The sequence below is a fragment of the Astatotilapia calliptera genome, chromosome 5 (assembly GCF_964374335.1).
Source record: "Astatotilapia calliptera chromosome 5, fAstCal68.1, whole genome shotgun sequence".
Classification (NCBI taxonomy): Eukaryota; Metazoa; Chordata; class Actinopteri; order Cichliformes; family Cichlidae; genus Astatotilapia; species Astatotilapia calliptera.
This window is the reverse complement of record NC_137426.1, coordinates 32,446,983-32,464,413: the sequence shown is the minus strand read 5'-3', so window position 1 is coordinate 32,464,413 and position 17,431 is coordinate 32,446,983. Positions and strand designations below refer to the sequence as shown.

Below are 17,431 nucleotides of genomic sequence, written 5' to 3'. Positions count from 1 at the left end.
TTTGATAAGAAAGATTTATTTGATTCACCAGAAGACTAAAAGTAACTATGCAAAGAAAACATTTGTCTGTTATCAGCCAATGTTGATACCAACAGTGTGTATTTCAAAGTCATAACAATCAACATGTTTAACTAATAATACAGTAGGTAGCCCCAAATTAACTGTTGAGCTTATTATATTGGGGCTGGGTGGTTAATTGCATTTTAATTTCAGTTACAAATTTGGCTTCCAGCAATTATGAAAACAAGATAACAGACATAAAATGATTCATTCTTTTCTGTTGCAAAGCACTTGTTTGGTACGCCCTTCTTTACAGCAGTGCACTTTTGCTCCTCCCAAAAAGCCCAAAATATAATTCGGCTGGAGCCACGATGATGAAAGGAGAACCTTTATTCAACAAGATCTATCTAAAAGAAGTCAAAGGTTTCAGTAGGTGACTGAGTGAGAGATCGTTAACAGCTCTGGCTCTGCGCTTCTCTTCAGTGATGTGCAACCAAGGTGTTGGAAACCAAAATGTTTGTTTGCTGTAGGCTCCCCATCGCTTACCCTGCAGATATCATCCAAGTCAAGCTTGCTGTTGTGTCTGCACCCGCAGACATCCTGCAGCTGAGGCAGTGAGCAGTTACACGGTGTGACAAGCTTTATGGTCAAAAACACCCAAAAGTCTGGGCCTATCATCCTACTACATGACCCCATGTCCCTTACATCCAAATCTTTTTTTATCCACATTTATTTATGGATTTTTTAATAGACCATGTAATTATCCACCCATCCATCTGTTATTTTAAATAGTCTATATGAAAATGTTGAGGAAATTGCCTGTAAAAAGACACATTTGTAAAGTGAAACCTATAATTAATTCAAGCACAACAAAAGCAGACCGAACTCTGGACAAAAGCAGCCAGTCTCTTCTAGATTCCTATCTTCTCTCCTGTAGACAAGTTCAGATGAAGCGCCCACTTGGAACTCAATTTAATCATGTTTCCCCCCACAGAATCAATAAGCTATTTCCTCCCCAGGTCACATTTAGCAATGGAGAAGGCCTCTGTGCCACAACTATGTAGAGTGTGTACACAGCTGACAGAGAATGCAGCGGCAAACAGAAGCCTGAAAATGAATTCATTAAGATAAACGCGGTGTCTCTCAGTGAAATGTGTAGGCATGGTAACCAGGCTTGGATCTGCTTTGAGATACACCCTGGACATAGAGCCTTCCAAACACTTGAAGGTATCAGCACACACACACACACACACACACCGTGCACAAAATTACACAAGTGCACAGACTAGCCTGAATCAAATCCTCCTCCCAAGAGAGGGTGGATAAGCTGTAATTTAATGGAAAGATCCTGCAGCCAGGAAGTTAAATGAGAAGATGATCATCTCCATCACCAGCAGCCCACCTGTCAGCAGAAACACTCAAAGCACCGGCAATGTCTACTCCTCAAAATTATTATGCCAACAAGTAGGATTAATTATTTCCAGAAAACAGGCTTTTTTCCGCCTATAGTCCTATGACAAGAGAAAGGGGGCAGATAACTTAGTCACATGCCCCTTCATAATAAGCAGCAAGGATCTAATAGCCCTTTAAGGAGTGTCCTGCTGGTCTCCTCTTCATACACACACCTCGGGGTCAGCCCTTCAGGACTGCTGAGGCAGAGCGACCCGTCACGCTACACAGCTAATCCCGCAGTGGAAAATGTCGGTGGGCTCCGTCTCGCATGGACGCGCAGCGAGAGAGAGACGAGGAGGCAGGACCAATATTTGAAACGAATTAAAGATGTGTCTGTGAGGGCTGATGGGGTTTAAAGGGCGAGGCCTCATCCGTGTGTGTTGTTGGACAGACATGCTCGTCAATAGGCCGTCTGCACAACATTTCAAGCCTCATCCTCGTGGCCATTCACAGAGGAGAATAAGGAGCACCACTTCAGTGTGTGTGTGGGCTGACAGTATTGTCTAGATGTTATTTGCCTTAGCAACAGCAGGAAATCCTTGGATATTTATTCGAGATATGTCACCCAAAAGACCACATATTTCTTAGCTTTTTCTTTCTTTTTTCAAACGTTTTAGACCGCAGGAAGCCTACAGTGGTGGGAAACTAGCATGCCCATTCTTCTCAGAGCCTCTCCTGATAGCCAATTAGCCAACGTCAGGTGTAGTAGCCCACGGGCACAATTCTACAAAGTACACCAGAAACAGTATTACCATGCAAATATCCCCGCTGGCTCCATTTGATAAATTGTTCTTATCAGTGTCTAGTTATACTTTTTTATGCTTTATGTGTTCCAGGCATATCGAGCACAGCACAATAAATAAATCCACGGCCAATAAAAATATCAGGTTTGGGTTCTTGTGTTACCATTTAAGTGCACCGCTGGTAAAGTGGAATGACATCACTGTGGAGAAACCCATAGATTAGGAACTGGAACCATAGCACAATGTGTGTACGCAGCAATATCTACCAGACATCAAACAGCCATGACAGATATAGAGTGTGTCTCCAAATCAAGAGCTTAAAGCTCTCAGTAGTTCTAAGAGCTGCTGCCACATGAAAAGGATTGCTTGAACAAATGAAACAAATGCCTGTTTCAAACTGAAACATGAGGCACACCCAGAAAGTTATCTTTTCACAACTTGAAAGGACACACGGGGCATTTAAAAAATCTAGTGAAAGGCGCTTTTGGAATTGGTGCCTTTGTCAGGCTAACATCAAAAGCTATGCCTGAAGACAGAATATCCTTTTGTGTTTTTGCGCATGTGGGTGGAGGTCTTCTGTTTGTTGTATTAAAAGTCATACAGAGGAGACTGTGCTGTTTTTTGTTTTGTTTTTTTCTGCACAGGCCTTTAACGTGTTGTAATATTAGGCCAATTTTTAACTCTACAGTTATAAAAATTGAAATTTTCCACCAGAATGGCAAAATAAAGATTGCTGGTTTGATTTACTCGCACATCTGTAAGTAAATCAGATGGTGCCACCTGTTTTTTTATATAATTAATAAAAAAAAAACTTTATTTTTGCTGAATAAAAAAAAACACTGTTTACTCACTATTACACAGAATTGTCCATGTAATTACATTTTCTTAAGTTAAACTGTAATATAACTTTTTTACTGTATGTCATATAAAGGCAAAAACCTGTATGTATTCTAAAACACTGATACTGATTTTTTTAAACTGTTTAGCCAATAGAAAATAAGGACACATCCATTTTCTCAGTGTTTTGGTTTCGTTTATTTTTTGCTGTTTTTTTACAGAGTGATGCTGAACTTTGTGGGAGCACCATCCGCAGGTCAATCAAAACCTTCATTAAATTTTTAAAAGGTAGCTTAAATACAACTTCGGATCAACTACAAAACAAGCTCTATAAGTTTCTATAAAAGTTGAGGTTTTCATAGTTTGCTGGTCTGGAGCATTCAAGTGTGTGTTAGCAAAATGCTAAGCATGAACGACACAGGCAAAGATCTTAAAGAAACAACTGTGGCTGCCTCTCAATTTGGGAAGGGTAATAAAGCTGATGTCCAACCAATGTGAAGTTCCTCATTCTACAGTTAGAAAGATTATTCACAAATGTAAAAATAATGTCAACACAGTTGCCAGCCTTCCCAGGAGTGGACATCCCAGCAAATTCACGTCAAGGTCAGACCATGTAGACTCTACGGGCTTCAGTTAGCATCTTCATCTTCAGGGCGACCGTGGCTCAGGGGGTTGGGAAGCGTATCTGTAACCGGAAGGTCACCGGTTCGATCCCGGGGCTCTCTGTCCTGGTCGTTGTGTCCTTGGGCAAGACACTTTACCCTACTTGCCTACTGGTGTTGGCCAGAGGGGCCGATGGCGCGATATGGCAGCCTCGCTTCCGTCAGTCTGCCCCAGGGCAGCTGTGGCTACAACCGTAGCTTGCCTCCACCAGTATGTGAGAGTGAATGAATAGTGGCATTGTAAAGCGCTTTGGGTGCCTTGAAAAGCGCTATATAAATCCAATCCATTATTATTATTATTATTCAAGTTAAAGTTCATCACACAACAGTTAGAAAAAGACTGAAAAAGTATGGACAAGTACATGGTTAGCACTGCTGTCTCACAGCAAGAAGGTCCTGGCCACCAACTGGCCTTTTCTGTGTGTAGTTAGTGGGGTTAGGTAAATTAGTGACTCTATATTGCCCAGATGTGTGAAAGTGATTGTCAATCACTGGCGACTGCCCAGGGTGTACCCCGCCTGTCTCTCTATGTTAGCTGGGATAAGCTCCAGCCATAATGAGCAGCACCATGAAACCCACACACAGCATATTAGCACAAACACCTCATACAAACTATCATGCATGGTGGTGGTGGGATGATGATTTGGGCTTGTGTTGCAACTAGAGATGGACCGATCCGTGATTACTAGGGGTGCAACGATACACAAAATTCACGGTTCGGTTCGGTTCGATACTTTGGTGTCACGGTTCGATATTTTTTCGATACAAAAAAATGTTCATGCATTTTTAATTTGTCATTTATTAAAATTATAAATATATATTTTAACTCAAAAGTACAGTTTTTAAATTTAACCCTAACCCTTGTGCGTGTTTTTTATTTTGACAGCGAATGCGCACCTGCGGACCACTTATGTGCAGCCCTGGTTATTTAGCTCGTCATATTGCAGCCACAGAAATTCTTTTGTCCATGAAACCATAAAGCTGCACTTTCTTTTTGCCTCATAGTCTGATTTGTCATAACTTCTCCGTTTTGTGGTAAGCTTTTCTTTGGCTGTCACTTCTTCACCCTGACCTGTCTTATTTGGCTCAGCAGAACTGAAATGCTTTTACACACTCACTCACATAAGCTCAGCGATTCTCTGCGCGATCAACCTCTCACATGTTTAAGCTGCGGGAGATTTCACTTGTCATGTTTGCATAGTAAGCTAACGATTAATAAGACGATGTCAGAGGAATTGGTGCACAAATTATCATCACTCACAGATCAGTGCTGTCGCTCTCTATACACAGTTCGCACGATTGCAAAGTGAAAGCAAAAACACAAGCGCAAATTCAAACGCGACTTCAATATGTCACATATTGACAGTGGCTCACCGATGCCAATGACATAATTACCCAGCTACATTTCCGAAAGAATGCAAAAGCATTGACATATATTTTTCCTACAATAGCCCGACGGGCAGGGAAGAGATAGATTTTGGTAGCCCGACTGAAAAAATCGCTAGCTCCGGGACGTCGGGCTAGCGATATTGCAAGCCCTGTATCTGATTGAGGAATCACTCATCTTTGGAAAAGAGAGTTTATTACAGAGAAATGTCTCTTTCCAAAATAAAAGCTATACTATCCGCTTCTTCTGGGCTATATTCTCAGCAGCATAAGGAGAATCATGTGCTAACAGTAGAGCTGGGCGATATGAGATTTTTTCATATCACGATATGTTTTTTTCATTTCAGGCGATAACGATATCTATCACGATATAAGCCAACTAACTATTTGTAAGATTTAAATGTGCCGTTGCTCACAAGTAAAATGTGAAATAATCAGCAGCTTGTTTTTATTTAAATATTTATTTCCCATAATAAGTTCAACAGGGTAGATGTACTTAAGGAACATGAGACTTTTTCAGATAAATAAAGGCAAATATTGCAAACTACACAAAAGGCAGCCGCTAAAGCGTTTAAGTTTCAAAATAGAACAAACAAAACAGACTAAATTGTCAATTCCACTTAGAAACAAAATATTAATTCTAAAAATAAATCTTAGTTTGTTTTACAGAAGAACAGACAAAACTGACTAACTTTTGTCAATATCAAATAAACTGAGAACTAAACGGAAATTCTCAATCTCTCCTTGTAGTATAGCTTAGCTTTTCAAACAGTTTTAACAGTTACTTTAGTCTGACAAAAGCCGAATGACGAATTAGCGCTTCCAGTCAGAGACTGAGGCTACGTCCACACGTACACGGGTATTTTTGAAAACGGAGATTTTCCGTTTTCGTTTTAAAAAATAATCCCGTCCATACATAAAGGCAGAAATGAAGGAAAACGCTGCTATGAACATGCCAAAGCAGCAGGTGCCGCTAGATTCCTAACCGTGCCGAAATGTTGGCCAATCAGAAGTCTAGAAGCCTCGGTGGGAAAAAGTAAACAAAGCTGGGGCATAGAAGCAGAACCGAGTCGTATGTGTGGACGGACAGTAACTGTGTGTATATGTAAGCATTTAAACACTGCAGAGAGTAGAATTAACAGTAACAGTATTGTAGAAATTCATTTCACCGAAACAATAACGTGGCGCACAGTGTGACGCATGCACCAGTTTATTGTATTTCCAGACTTGCTTTCGGCACAATTTACAGTGCACGCTACTCTGTTTTTTGTCAGACTTGAAATAGCCGAAATACCTTCACACTACGGAACTTCTATGGCTCTTCCGTTTGACAATCTCTCCGGCATTGGAACCGTCATCTGTTTTCTCTTCGGTCACGCTCGGTTGATTTTTCTAGTCGGCGCACTCATTTCCTCCATTACGCGCTGGCTCCATTACCCGCTGGCTGCTTCCCAAACAAACACACGTGCGGCTTGGCACTTGTGCTGTACGTAACAAGTCACGCGACGTGACGCTGCGGCTGTGATTGGTTCGGCTCTGCGCTACTTAATTTGGATTGGCTGACCTTTTTTTTTTTTTTTTTTTTGAGGACAAGAGCGGCGAGGTCTATCGCGATAGCTTAATTTCTCTATCGAGTAAAAGTTATATCATGATACATATCGTTATCGTTCTATCGCCCAGCTCTAGCTAACAGCTGTCTAAATGACTCGGCTAAAGTTAGTAGCATGCTTGCTTTTTTTTGTCTGCTTCCACTTGTCTTTGCACTAGGATGATGTCGGCGTAAATGTGCAGTCATATTCGTTGTGTTCCCACTAGTGCTTTATTACGAGTTAATCTCGTTGAAATGACCTTAACGCCACAACACGGCAAATCTCCGTTAACGAGCTACCGCCGATCGCTCCGTGCATGGGGCTAGATGGCCAACACGTTAACGAGCTAACTGCGCTAACACACTAGTTCACACCAATGTAATTGAGCGTTGCATGGCACATCCAACATACTGTTTTACTTTAGTCCATGACTCGCTTACCTTCAGGGTCATACGTCACATGAAAACCAAAATAATTCCAAACGCCAGATCTGAATGACGTTCAATTTGCCTGTTGCAAGGAGAGCTTAACTTCTGTCTCGCTAGCTTGCCCTGCGCTCTTCCTTCTGACTATGCTGTCTGTGTTGAGCGCTCAGTGGATCTGCGCTCGACAGTGCAGCCTAGGCGGAGTAGTCGAACACAGATTCACTGAGCGCTCAACACAGACAGCATCGTCAGAAGGAAAATTGATAAAATAAATTACAAATGTTGTATTGTTCGATACATATGCGTACCGAACCGAAAGCACTGTATCGAACGGTTCAATATCGATACGAATATCGTTGCACCCCTAGTGATTACGTATCGGTATCGGTCCGATTCTGACTTAAATTACTGGCTCGGATATCGGAGAGAAATAAAAAATGTAATCCGATCCATTAAATATCAAAAAAAGCACCTCACAAAACTTGCGACACGGCGTAAGTCGGCTCATAACCGTAGCACGTCGGAGCAGTATGCATCACGTGATAGAGCGGCTGTGTGTATTTGTAGCCTCGCTACCAAACCAGCATTTCATCTCCGAGGAAGTGATCCCAGAGAGAAGTAAAGCAAGTGTGTAAGTTCATCTCTGAATGTTTGTAAAGCATTCCCGCGTTAAGCTTAACAACAGATATATGGAGCTACTGCCTCTTCTCTCCCCCTCCCTCTCCTGCTGCTACTTCAATCATGAAACTGATCAATGATCAGCTGATCGGCTTTTCTGTCGCCAGTCCGTCTCTTTTGTTTGTTTATCGCCCACTTCGCACCAGAAAGAGGAAACCAGCGGCTGAACAACAGCAGCACGTTTAAGCTTGATAAGCTGTTGTTAGAATTTATTTACATTCTACACCAGGATCCTTTTCTACGTAGCTGACGGCTGGTAACTGTGCAGGGGCGGATCTAGCAAGTTTAGCCAGGGGGGCCGATAGGGCATTAACAGGGAAAAGGGGGCACAAAGACATACTTTTCTTTCTTATTCTCATTTAAAATGTCTAGCTTTTAATAAATAATTATCTGAATCTTACACCCAAAGTTTTAATCTGATGTAAAATGTATAGAAGTCCATTACTGTATATAGTGACTATTAAGTCTAATATACCCTAGTAAGCTATCCGGTCGTTAAGTGATGACGTGGCGAATCCTACTTCCGGGCCTAAAGTAGTCTGTGTTTAATATGGCTTTTGTGTTGTTAACATGTTTAATGTTATGTATTTTCTTCTATTTAATCTCAAAAAGCTCCTAAAACAGTCAGTGATCACTGTTGACCTCCCTCGGCTTTTATTACTGCTAATCATTTATTTAAGCTCAGTTTTTAAAACCTTAGGATGTAACTACAGCCCAGCCCATGCAGCAGTATATGAATGACTAACCTCGTATTGTGGATGGATTATCTCAGTTGTTCTCCTGGCTGAAGTTTGGTCCTTTTACAGCATCCTGCCATGCGATTACATTTGTTCCTGACCACCGAGAACACTCACGTTAACTTTTATCGAGTGGAAAAAAAGTTAGCTTGTTTATATTATGCTAACATAGCTGTGTCGCTAGTGGTCACGTAGCACATCATTATATACCAGCTAGCCCAACTTCAGTAACCCTACAAACGTCACTGCTGTTTAGTTTTCTGTCTTCATTTATGTTGGAAGTGATAACAGAGCTGTACGTTTTAATTTGTTTCCAAAACCCCGCAGTCAGGACATGCTATATTGTATTTAGATAGAAGCTAGCGAGCTAACTCCCTGCTAACTTCTAACTCCGTTAAATGTCATAAATTCCGTTTTCATGGATGCCTGGATGTTAAACTCAATTGTTACACCTGGTAGAGCAGAACGCTGATCATTTTATTAAAGATGAAAGACTTTAGACAGTTTTTCAACTCTCAGTAATGCCATAGTGATCGTTTGATATATGGACCTGCAGCGGAGTTTAGGTCCAGACACAGCTAGTGACGTCAGACTTAAGACCGGATAGTACTTTTTCCTTTGGGAAGGGACGATGTGTGCAGTCTGCAATTCTGTTGAAGAAAGATGTTGAATCTATTTAATTATTCTTGAAAAATAATTGATTTCTGTGCATTTTTTTCACACTGCATCAAATTAAAGTTGATTACGTCAATTAAGCATCACGAGGTGGAGGGTGGGTGGTTCCCTATTTTTTTTTATTTTGCTAGGAGTTTTAGAACCCTATTAGTTAGGTTGCTTACTCTTTAAAATACCAGAATAGGGAGGATGGAGTAGGTTTAAGTTTATTAAATTGATCAGTATTGCTGAACTATGAAATATTTTAGGTGCAGTGTATTTTTTGCATACAGGTATAACAGAATAGCTTTAGTGTTTTTTGTTGTTTTTTTTAACTTGAGTATGAACTTATACAAAAAGCAGCAAGATATTAAAAAAAAACTTTTATTGATTAAAAAACTCACTATATCGGATTCATATCGATATCGGCAGATATCCAAATTTATGATATCGGTATCGGACATAAAAAAAGTGGTATCGTGCAATCTCTATTTGCAACCACAGGAACTGGACAACTGCACTCACTGAGTCAACAGTGAACTCTTCTGCATACAAAAGTATTCTAGAGTCAAATGTGAGCCTGTAAAGAACATTATAAAGACAAGTGGGCTTAAAGTCCTCCAGAACAATGTCAGAGATTGATCATCTTATAGTGTTTCTTATACTGCTTTTGCAGAGGTTGCATTACTATGACTTCATGTGGAATTGTTCTTCTCTAATTAATTGCTGCTGCTGATTATTTGGGACAAGTGCTGATATAGATTTCTAGGGAGTAAAAAAAATTACTTATATATATATATATATATATATATATATATATATATATATATATATATATATATATATATATATATATATATATATATAGCGGGGCTCTAGACTAACTTTTTGACATGGGCGCACCGGTACGCCTAACTTTAAAAATTTAGGCGTACTGGCACAAAAGTTAGGCGCACTCAAATTTTTCAACCGCATCGCTTAACACCGCAGTTTTACATGTGCACTTTCTTTGGGGGGGAAGTCCACACAGACAATATTAATTTCTAAATTATTAACTAACAAACTTGTGCTTAAAGTGCTTTGTCAATATTGTAGAAAATGTTAAAAACTTAATCATCATCTTGGCCTCCTCTGACGACCTGTTTGCTGCTGTCTGCTGCTGAAAGGCCGTGGGGAGAGGGGACACTTGGGCAGTGCATTTACTGCAGCATATAATGTGTTTTCTGGATACACTGTGCTTTTTCAGCATTCAAATATTGATGGCACCGTGTCAGAGCACTGGCTATGAATTTCAGACAGATCAGGCCTTAACTTAACAAAAAAGTTATCAATAGTTCTTTTCATCTTTTCTTATTACCCACAGCTACATCCACTTCTCTCAGGCCTAGGCTGCTCACTAGGGCTGGGTATCATCACTGATTTCTATAATCCATTCAATTCCGGTTCTCAAAGTCCTGATTTGATTCAATTTAGCCTCAGACAGTCAGAAATATTATAATTCTGATCATTTATCAGTACTGATACACATGAGACTTCATCAGAATTGTGAAAATCACAGCAGATGCCTTTGTGTGAAAGTAACTGAGAATAAAACACAGGAAAACATGAAGGAGATTTTCCTGGTCTGGCTTTTTATAGCAGATAACCTTAAAAATATTCTGCAATTTTGCATAATTTTAAGAAATTTAAATTTCTTCAGTAGTATTGAACAGCAGAAATTAGGCTTTCTTGTCCGAGGTCATTTAAGTGAAAAAACAAAAAGCGCTGTAAACAACGCTAGACTGGTGGGTAATAAGCGAATGAATAATGCAGAAAACAGATTTGAGACTGGAAACTGTTCCTGAAGTACAGAGAGAGAGAGAGCTGTGCAGGAAGTGTGATTTTTATCGTGGTGGAAGCAAAACAGCAAAAGTCAGAGGGAATTCATGACGACATTGATCAAATGTGAAGCGCAGTTTGCTGCGTCTTTTGCTGCTGGCTCGGCGAATTTTGGTTGGAGAGAGGCAAAACCTGCAGCTCAGAATCAGCGCAAAAAGACGTAAACACAGCGCGGACCCGAAGAATCGCTAAGCTCCGACAGCGTGTAGTGTTCAGGCCGTCGGGTGAGAAAGCCGAGAAAGACGAAGCTGATTCTGATGTGTTGGGTCCGCTCCGTGTTTAGGTCTTTGTGTGGAATCCGTTAATGAATTGATATCGCTTTATTCAAGCTACTCACCTCTCTCTTCCACCTGCACTTTCAACTGGACCACGGCCAATCAGAGAGGTCCCGCCCCTGACTATCTCTGATTGGTTTAGTCCACGATAGGGGCAAAATGTGTGTCTGTTGTTGACCATACGGAGAGTTGCAGAGATTTTTTTTGTTTGTTACCGGAACAGTTGGTCGCACCTGTGCGACCAAATATTTATTTTTAGTCGCACCACTGAAAAATTTGGTCGCATTTGCGACCAAATTGGTCGCACTCTAGAGCCCTGATCTATTGAGAGATCTTCTAAATATCTTTTTATTTATACATGTATATGAAGGAAATAACAATAATTTCCTTTTATACATGTATAGGAGGAAATTATTAACCATTTACACAATTCAAAATATGCATTTAGTTTTCATTGACACATGTAAAGGGTTTAAAGAGTTGGGAGGCTGAGAGGTAAGGTAGTAAAAAAGCTCTACATTTCAAATGAGCAAACAGAGAGTTCATTGAGGTCTCAAGAGGCATCAAGTGGTTAGAGCAAAAGGAGCCTGGCTTTCTCAGACTGTTAATGTATGTCCAAAAGCTGAAGGAGCAGCATCATTTAGCTGCTATGCTGTGGTCTGCACTGAGGGGGATAAAATCCAATTTGCTTAATCTTAAAATCGAACCAACAACAAGGCAAGGGAAGGGAAGGAAATGAAGATAAAAATCATTAGTGCTGGCATGCCATCTGTATCCATAGACTCAGTCATAGAAACAAGAGGTGTATTATAATCACACAAGCTGCTGCAAACACTGGCGCATTATAGATTTGTTTGGTGGCTTGGAAAACTTCCCAGTAACAGGTTGACCGACGGAGAGCTGGGCACTGAGCTGATCTCCCGGTAGCTCCATGTGGTGGCTGGATAATCAGGTGATTGAACACAAAGCATTGTGAGCTCCGTGACACACCATCCAAAGACAAACAACATAAGAGCGCTCTTGTTGATTGAAAGGTACCAGTGAACTCAGGCTCAGTATTTCCTTTGATGCCTTTAGTAATGTCAACAAATTAAAAGCAGCATCAATGATGGAATGGCAGCAGAGAGAGAAAAGAGAGCCAATGAAAACAGAGGTAGTTCATCTGGAAAGGATGCATCACTGACTAAATAATAGAAAGGTAAACGTGACTTTTTTTTCACGGTGTACACAGTCTCAATGCTCCCAGTAGAGTGAGCAAATATTTGACTGACCAAAGGTAAACTGATTGGCTGCCTTTAGACTGGGTGAGAGCCAGTCTAAAGGGTCAGGGTGCTGACTTATATTCACAACTTGAAGCACTTCATTCTTAATTTTATAAAATATAGACATTATATAGATACATTCTCTGTCTCATGCCAGTGAGCTCTCATTACATTACTATAATGAAGTTAAAGAAAAGCAAGGCAGTCTGGTGAAAGGTCTGATATTTAAAGATTGTGTATATTGAAAAAACAACAAATGAATGTTGTTTATTTTCTGTGTGTGACCTACTGCTGATCAAGTGATCAGGTCTGAAAAAAGACATAAGAACCAACATCGGGGCAGTACGAATTAAGAGAATCATCACATCCCTAATCAATATCTATTTAGCAGGTAAAATGATCCAAAACAATAAGGAAGCATTTTCGTTCACCATTTTTCTTTTTACTTTCATCACCAAAACACTCTGACCATAGAGGGCTAAATTAAATAAGAACAAACATTAAACAGTGAAGTGCAATCCATTTTAAAATCAGATTTTTACACAGGAAAAACCTCAAACGATGTTAATAAGGGCTTAACAAAAATCACACTACAGCAAAGTAAGAAGACCGGCTCCCCCACAAGGAGTAATTGAGTCCTGTTTGAAATTAATGGCAGGTTATTAATCTGAAAACTGCTCAGTCTACCACCTCACTAGCAGTGTACACAAGAGTATATCATGTCCGTGCTATCTAAACATCAATAGCACCACTTGGAGTGAAGTCTTACGAGATTTCACCTCAGTTCAATTATTTCAGTCTGCTGCTTATGTTGTCTGTTTGAAACAGGTGTTTTCTTCGGTTTGTAAAACGGCATACTGAAAATGGAATTAGGAGGCGAGAGAGTAGTTTGATGCACTGAGTTGTCCGATCGTTTCAACCGGTCGATACGGCATTGGACCTGCTCGACAGGTTGACAGGAATGTCGCTCGAGAAACACGGTTTGAGCAGATGACATAATATCAATTGAAAAAACCTGTAGGCTGGTGCAAGGCTCTTCAGACTTCTTTCCAGAAGCCATACTGATAAGAGGTAATTACTTTCCCAAGCAATCACTAAACCCTGCCTACCCCTCATTTATTTGCTTGCAGAAAGTTTCCTCTATTGAGAAACTTGAGCTGCCATCATTTGCACACAAAAGGACATAGTTACCATAATTCGATATAATCCAGTGAAAAAGCCAACTGTTCAATGAGAGCACCTGCACTATCAATCGAGTGCCTTTCCCCCCCTCGTTTTCTCCTTTAAAACAGCCAGCAAAGTTGTTACATAACAAAAACATAGTTGCTTTTTATAGATACATTAAATGTCATGGTCTGTGCTTCACACAGAGGTTTCAGTGACTGTGTGGACAAGAGAAAGCTCAGTGTGACATAACATGCTGTTGTGCATTTTTGTTCATGAGCAAAACATGGGGTTCAAGCCTCCCGTTTCCCAGGAAACCAGCAGTCTTGTTGTCATATTTCTCGCGATTCTGCAGTGCGTCTGTCTTTTTCATGCAGTCCCCAGCCACAGCCACCATTAGGGATGGACCATGCCATGTCGTGACATGGGAACCCTTATAAACGTGTTAAGAGCTGGAGGCATTAGCATTTTGGACACCACTGAATAGAGGCATTTGTTCCTCTTCCTGTGCCTCCCTGAAAGACTCTATTAAAAGGAGGTTTAGGAATTGCTGTGTTTTGGTACTGAAGTTGGGACAGCATGGAGGGAACATTTGACAGTAGATTTCCTAGAAAACGTTTTGTTTGTTAGTATTTCTCCTTTGTAATTATTTGTGTATAACAACTGAAAACTAAATTGCATAATAAACATTTTCACACTTGTCTTTTAAATCTACCAAAGTTTGATGAATCACTGCTGCTCTTTTGTTTGTCCTACTACCAGTGACTGAAGGGGCTTTAGGTGAAACAGAAAAACTTAAAATGGATAAAATGTGGTTCATTTATGAACCTTGAGGATAAAACAACCCCCATGCACATCTTCAACAGATGCCAAAAAGTTAATATTTATACCTCAGCTGGCACTCCATTTTTTCCACATGCCTATAGATGTAAGATGTCTTTAAGAGTGCTTCATGGCTTCCACCATGTTGCGTTTAAGGAAGCTGGCAATAGGCTGAGCAGAATTCGTCTCCACATTAACGAAAGGCTTTGATTGATCTCTGATTCAACCTCATGCTGTGGTCACAGCAGGATCTCTGGTCAGTGTCAGGCAGACTTTTCACTGTCTGGCATTCAAGCTTTCATCTTCAAACCTTCAACAGTTGATATCTTACATGTGGAATGACTATCTCATCCATAATGCATATTCCTCAGCTGTGTCTGATGATGAACAATGGTCGGTACACTGCATCTTAGCAACATGAGCGCACTTCTCGGTCGACAGCTTTGATTCTCTATGGCCTGTTGTCTGCTGTGCCTGAGCGCTCAGCTGCTAATCCAGAATGAGGTTATTGAAAAACGTGATTGATCAAAATGCAAGTGAACTAGATACAGTAAACCTCTGAAAGAGGCAGCAGTAATACTATTGATGCATTTAGCTTTGGAGTTTCCCTGCTGCATTGGACTGAACCTGTGACATTTTATTACATTTAAGAAAAAGATTTAAAACTGATATATGTCTAACAACTTGCTAGCTGTCTAGGCTTGGGCTCCTTTAGTCTTTCTTACAGTACCTTAAAAATATGAGTGAAAAACTAAGGAGTACAGGATTTGTAAAATTACATATCGGACAACTGACTGCAGCCAATCAATCAGGCTCAATCGTGTGTTTTTGTTTTTCCAATTCAAAGCCCAGATATATCTGGATAAGACTAATTAGACTTCCGTTCTTGGTCAGTAATCAAAATAATATAATTTTTAAAAAAAATAGAGACAGGCTGACATTAGTGGCGGATTTTGTAACAAAGACAGATTGATATCAAAGTGTGTTAGATGGCAGATCAGCATATTACAGAAAAGAACACTAAGATTATTGTTCAGCTGTAAAACACACTCATTCTGCCACTGTGACTACTCTGACAACTGATGATTCAGCTGATATAGTTTTATCCTGAAAATCATTATTAAAATTGGCCTCAGTGGTTTGTGGATGGGTTCCATAGCAGCAATGGGGTCCCCAGCCTGTGCACCATATAAGGGAATTGATCTCCCACACTATGAGTATTGATTACCATCAGGTAGGGACAGAGTGTAGCCAATGAGCTAATCAGAATCAGTAATGCCCTATTTTCCAGAATCACATTGGATTTAGAGTTCAAAGCATAAATCATGAACTATTTGCAGGGGAATAGTGATCAATCCCACACCATCAATCTGCAGTTTATTTAGCTGAAGAGAAAACAAATAAGTATGTAAGTCTCTAACTAAACACACCCATTGATTCACAAAGCTTTAAGTGGTGAGGACATCAGAGAACTGCACCAATTCTATGGTTTACAGTGAATTTACCACAAGCTCTCAGGGCCTCACAAAGGTAAATTACTATGAAAGCCTATTGATTTATAAAGTGTCGATCAGGAGGAGGGAACAATTGTGCCAAAAATCAGGAAACTGGCTCAACACAATGACCGCAGGCACTAAAGAGTCCATTCAGATGGCTGAAAATCTATACGGTCGCGATCTATACGGTCGCAGCAGAAAGAGGGGGTTCGGCTGCCTCCGCCCGCCTTTGCATGTAATTGGAAAAAGATACCCACGTGAAGCTTTTGACTGAAGAAATAAACAAAACTGATGAATGTGCCTTGTCATGACCCTGTATTGATTCTCAAATATTGCATTTAACGCTTTCTTGAGAAATAAAGGTAATAAATCTTCATTCCACTGAAACATGCATACGTCACCTTCACTTTCCATTTAAAGATGCAGATTTTGTTCATTTAAATCTTAAACCTCAATCACGAGTCCAGGGACAAGAAATTCACAGCACATCAGTTTTACCAGCCCCATCCCCCAGTTTAACACTGCCAACACTGTTTGTCCCTCCTCTCCGCTCCCCCTCTTCTCAATATTGAAACAAGTAAACAGCACCATCTTTTCCAGCCTTTGGATGAATATAAATGAGGACAAACTCCCCAATTAGCCCCCTTTGATGATTCAAGGGTGGCAGAAAGAGGACGTCACCACTAATGCACTCATGGTGGCTCTTGGCTATATTAAGGTTTCTACATCTTAGACTTTAAAGTGGGAACAGGAATGGTGAATTCCTCCCTGGGAAAATAATTCATGTGTTCACACCCTCAAGTCTCAGAAGAGCCCCGTGAATGTGCAGAGGCAGCAGAATGGAGACAGCCATTAGTGTCCGCAGCAGTGTAGCTCTAATGATGATGGCTGTGGACTTGCTGTGCTCTGCATTCTGGGCACCAGAGCTCCTACCTCTGATCAGAATGGAAAGGAATACCCCCAACGTGCTCTTGTGTATGTAGTAGGTGGATCAAGACAGGACATGGCTCAGGACAAAACCTTTTTGGTCCGCCTAAGTACATACACCTTTGATCAAACCATTTTTATTGTTCATCTTTCTCTTCATTCAAATGCAAAGAGCTCCTTTTATAAAGGTAAACACACATGTAGAAATGAAGAAACCCAAAGAAGGGTTTCCATGACCAACCCCAGCCCTCATCCTTAATATTGACAGTGACAAAGCAATGTTAGACCATGAGTTTAATAGTCCGACGTTCTGCTTTAACAAAGCAGCAGGAAACGGGAGACATGCAGTCTTATAAATCAACTACTGTGCAGGGGAAAAGCATTTTGAACCATTTTCACCACAAACAACCCCCCTCCCCTCTCGGCTTTCTTTCAAAGCCAGTG

The 17,431-nt window shown here is 40.5% G+C and overlaps 1 protein-coding gene across 18 annotated transcripts in view; it reads right to left on the bottom strand.

Moving 5' to 3' along the window:
- Positions 1–17,431, bottom strand: part of chl1b (cell adhesion molecule L1-like b) — a 79,760-nt gene that overhangs the window by 49,245 nt on the left and 13,084 nt on the right. The window lies entirely within an intron of this gene.